Here is a 5,578-nt window from a genome sequence, read left to right on the forward strand (position 1 = left end):
AATTGCATCTACAAAGATCCTATTTCCAAATAAGGTCACATTCTGAGGTTCAAGGTGAGAAGTGGATTTTGAAGGGACCCTATTCAACCCGGGAGATGCAGCTGGCAGACATGTTCAATTGATTTATTTTTTTTAGAATGTGGAGTTCTATAGCTCAGGCTAGATAAAAAATTTGTGAAGAATTATTAAAATGGCTCACATCGAGGAAACTGACAACGTTTGGCCCTGACGAGGATGCAGAAGGATCACAGCTATCCTACATTGCTGGTGGGAATGATGCAGCCACCTCGGAAGATAGTTTGGAAGTTTCTTATAAAGTTAAATATTCACGTATTACACAAGCCAGGAATCCCACTCCGAGGTATTTAGACTAGAGAAGTGAAGACGGTGACCCCTCAAAGCTTAGATGCAAATTTTAGTAGCAGCTTTGTTCGTAATCATTAAAAACTAGAAACAGCCCAAATGTCCTCAACTGTGAGTAGATAAGCAAATTGTGGTATATCCACGAGTGAAATACTATTCACCAATAAGAAGCAATGAAGTGGTGATACATACAATAACATGGGTGAGTCTCAAAAGCATTTTGTAAAGTGAAAGAAGCCAAATACAAGTGACTATTTACTGTTTGATTCCACTTGTATGACATTCTAGAAAGGGAAGAAGGATAAGGACAGAAATCAGATTGGTGGTTTCCAGAAGCCTGGGGTGAAGGGAGGGCATTAGCCTCAAAGGGGCACAAGGGAACCTTCTGATGTGAAGGAATTAAAAAAAATTTTTTTTAATGTTTATTTATTTTTGAGAGAGATGGAGACAGAATGCGAGTGGGTTAGGGGCAGAGAGAGAGGGAGACACAGAATCTGAAGCAGGCTCCAGGCTCTGAGCTGTCAGCCCAGAGCCCGACGCGGGGCTTGAAGCCACGAGCTGTGAGATCATGACCTGAGCCGAAGCTGAGCCACCCAGGCGCCCCTGATGTGAAGGAATTTTTTTAAAAATACATAATTTATTGTCACGTTAGCTAATGTACAGTATACAGGGTCCTCTTGATTTCAGGGGTAGATTCCTGTGATTCATCGCTTACATACAACACCCAGTGCTCATCCCAACAAGTGCCCTCCTCAATGCCCATCACCCATTTTCCCCTCAGGAATTTTTATTGTGATGGTGGATGCCTGACTGTAAGGTTGTCAAAACTCAGAGAATACACCTGAGAATATTTAACTTTACCATATGTAAAGTATACCTCAGTAAACAATAGCGGCAAAAAGTTAAGTCCTATTCTGTAATCATCCGCCCAAAAGTTCGCGAATCGGGCCTAGCGGTGTTTGACTTTTTCCTTGGTACTTTTTGGTGTGTAGATCAGCACACATATACGTTCAGTCTGTAGGATCTAAGAACTTGCAACCGCAGAAACCCCGTGGGGCCCCTGCTCTGCTGGTTTTCATGTCCTTCCACCTAATGGAGGGAAGTGTGGAAGTTACACAGCAGAGAAACGATTATTATTTTCTAGGCTAGAGCTGGGTGTCATCTGTTGAGTAACTCGATCAGCCTTGCATGTGGTAGTGTCGGGCAGAGGGCACTTGTCTTTCGGTATCTGGTTTGAGGCTTATCTGGAAAGGCACATTCTCAATGCAAAATTGCATGTGGACGCACGGCGTTTGGGGTGAAAACATTTGGTCACGACCACATCCTTAGTTCTTCGTAAAGAATACATCCCTAGGAAGCCTCAAAGTACTTAGTTTAACCTCACCATTTATTTTGACAAGTATTGGCTCATCATGGGTATCATAATCCTGCAAATTCACTGTGAGTTGGGGAAGGGCCCAAAAAATACCATCCTACACTTAGATCAAAAAAGATATTTTTTCCCGCTCTAGGTATTACCTTTAAAACATAAATGTGGACATCCTTTGTAACTATTATGTTGCTTGAGGGTACACGGGGTTCTTTGGTAAGTGTGACAATATAGCAAGAGGCAAAGCAGGTAGCAATTGCTCTATAGCTTTATGGGTTTCTTGGAGTGGCAGCATGGGGCACATCAGGGCAGGCGTCCCCCTGCCCCCTTCCTGCATGGCTCCAACTCCATAATCGGAAATTCATCACTTCACCTTATGGTGTTTTTTGGTTTTTTGTTTTTTTCCCCAGGAGCCATGTCAGATCCACTTCTATTAGCCATTTACTGACACATGTGTGTGACTCAAAGTCTCTCTGAATCCCTCAAAGTAGCATGCTTTGCTGGAGAGAAAGGCTGAGAAGAATGGGTCAGTAGGCTGGGCGTTTTCTTTTGAGAGATGAGTAAATGGACTGGCACCTAGAGGAAGGTGAAAGCGGAAAGAGAAAGTAAGGGGCAGCCCACCCGAAGCTGACATCTCCCATAGCTTGCTCAAGGCTGGCTCTGCTCTTTGACCGTCATTATGCAGCAGGCCGCTGAAAGAAGGTATAAAGCCACAGGCGACAAAGAGGATGCTTGGCTTATGGAGGTTGGAATAGTCTTTGGCCTGGAAAACTCATCTTAAATGTTGAGATTCATCAGAAGATTCAACATCCTTCTCATAAATTTTCCGATTTGACATCTTCGAGAGCTTCTTGACTCTTCAAGTCACTTTCACCTTTATTCATTTACACCTGTTGCCACCTGTTCTCCGATTTCACAAAGGACTCCATCCATCTGCACCTTGCCTGGGTATGAGCCACCTGCTGGCCTAGTTCCTTCTCTGCTCTCTAATGGGGACTCTGTTTCATAGGAGAATCCATCTAGTGTGAATGGCTTGTTGCTGATCTACTCATCTGTTCTTGCTTAGAACTAAAGGTGTATGTTGGGGCACCTGGCTGGTTAAGCGTCCAAGTCTTGATTTCATCTAAGGTTGTGATCTCGTGGTTCGTGAGATGGAACCCTGCGTTGGGCTCTGTGCTGACAGTGTGGAGCTTAGGATTCTCTCTCTCTCCCTCTCTCTCTGCCACCCACTGCTGCTCATGCATGTGCTCTCTCTCTCTCTCTCTCAAAATAAATAAATAAACTAAAAAAAAAGGAACTAAAGGCATATGCATGCCTGAATTCACTGGCCAGAGGGAGCTATGTTGCTCATGGTAGTGGGGCAGACCCATCTATAAAGATTTAACCTACTATTTTCTAAATAACAGCTTCATTGAGGTACAATCCACATAAAATAGAATTCACCCATTTAAAGTATAAAATTCAATGTTAGCCACCATTTAAGGTCTCCTAGGCCTGCTTTAACCAATTGAATATTCATTCATAGGACATGAATAGAATAATGAGACTATTTTACATTTGTATAGCGCTTCATAGTTTTTGATGTATGTTTGGAACACCTTCGCCAATGTTGTTGAGTTTGTTTCTCATGGCCACGCTCTACATTCAGTGAGAATGAGTGTCTTAACCAAAGCTACATATTTAAACGTTAGAAAACAGGGCAAAACATGGTATTTTCTACAAGAGAGGAACAGACAGAAGTGATACAGAAATATACAGGACTGAGAAATTAGCTGTGACTGAATAAGACATTGGGATTTCATGGCAATAGTAGGCAATGGAGAGGCTAGTGTTCAAGCAACGTCTTGAAGGACAGGTGGGATTTCAATAAATAGATGGAACAGAGAAGACGGCAAGCATTTAAAATCATGAGGTGAGAAAGTTCGAGGTATATTTGGGGGTAGCAAATAGAGACCCCCATACCAAAAGGCCTTGAAAACCGGACCAGGAGTTTGGAGTTGTCCTTGTGGACAGTGGATAGGGGGGCAGATGAAGGTTTTTGCTGAAGGGCACATTGTCACCAGAGCAGTAAATATCATTTTTCGATCACAAGTGGTGCTAGGTGGCACAATGGCCCAGCACACTGACATTTAACTGATGTCAAGGTTTAATTGTGATTGAAATGAACATCGCTTCTTTAATTCGTTTGGCAGGAATTGCCAGTTCTCATGCCATGGGTCAGGCTCACCTGCTCTTTGGACCCTTGTACTGAAAAATATAAAGTACTTGGGCTTTTGGTTTTGTACACGTTGAGAGTCAGTATGGTTTTCTTTTCTTGTTTTGTTTGTTTGTTTGTTTTTGTTTTTTCTTGTGGTAACATCTATTGGCCCATTCCTAGTTTACTGTGTGTCACATGCTGTCATGTCATGTGTTTTCAGTGCTACCACAATTTTAGGATATGAACCTGTCATTAAATCACAGACTTGTGAGTCAGAAGAAATAGGGACGTCAGCACAAATGGATATATGCTTTCCAGTCGTTTGTGGACGTGACTTCATCGTCACATGCTATAAGTTTGTTTGCACATTTTTTATGAATCATGAAGTCAATAAGAAAGGGGATGGTGTACAAGGCAAGGTGAAAAGGAGAAGGGGCATTTAAAAAATCCAAGAATGGGTACTATAGCCTCATTGAAAAAAAAAATTACAGTCCACTAGGGAGCCGGATGTAAGAGTAGGAGGGACATAGAAGAGACGGGGACAGTGGGACAATTATAAAGCTGGCATAATGGTCACCTGCAAGAGAGGGTAAGTGGGCATGAAATGAAGTAAATAACAGTATTACTAAAATAATACTAACAATATCTATTGTTTAGTGGAAACCAGATACCAGCCACTGTGCCAGGCAATACAACAGCCTTGTGAAATACAAATGACTCTTTTCTTATGACAGCTCAGGAACGGGATCTTGGGCAGACAGAGTAACTCATTTAAGATCGCACAACTAGTACGTGGCAGAACCAGGCTATTAATGCATCTCAGTAAGACCCCAAAGGGTGGACATCAGAGAGATATTCTGGGGACAGACTTGGAATTCAGGCTGACAAGACCTTAGCTCTGTAGAAACCAAGCCCATGTGTTTACTGGCAAGGTGTCTGTGGTCTTCAGAGTGGGGAATTCTAAATTTCCTTCTAGACCAGGAGGTTTTCAATGGTATGAATCTGCAGGGTGAAGAGCACAGTGGAGGAGTGCCAGGGCTCACTCTTGCATCTACGGAAGGAGGATTTGGTATTTTGCCAGTCAGTTTAATAACTCAGTTCCCTTATCAGGTGATATGGAAACGTGGAGCTTTCATAGTCTCTTTCTTTGACAGCCATCACACAGATACTGTGTAAGAGAGAGGCAAGCAAACGGCACTGGAGTGGTCACTCAGAGAGGAGCCATCTTTAGAATTGAAATGACACTGGGTTAAGGATGGTTGCTTTGTCTTGAAATAGAAGGTAGAGTATGAGTTTGAAAACCTTGGTGTCTAATTGAATGGGATTCTGCTCACCAAGGTTTATCCAGCCTGAATGTCAGCACCAGAGACCAATGCTAAGCCCCCAAATGAGGAGAACAGCAGCGGTTTTTCCCTACCAGAATTTATATCTACACCAGTTACAAATCAATATCTCCATCAAACGGCATCTGGATGTCTAGTCTACCAACGCGGTATCCCACAACAACATTTCCTTAGATGAGGGACCAATTTTACTGCAAAGGAGGCAAAACCAGGGCTTCCTGGTTTCACCATATACCTTATCAGCCAGAAGCAGCTGGTCTAGTTGAATAGCACAGTGACCTCTCAGAGAACACACCACGAGGGCTA

This window comes from Leopardus geoffroyi, chromosome B2, assembly GCF_018350155.1.
Source record: "Leopardus geoffroyi isolate Oge1 chromosome B2, O.geoffroyi_Oge1_pat1.0, whole genome shotgun sequence".
NCBI classification, from domain to species: domain Eukaryota; kingdom Metazoa; phylum Chordata; class Mammalia; order Carnivora; family Felidae; genus Leopardus; species Leopardus geoffroyi.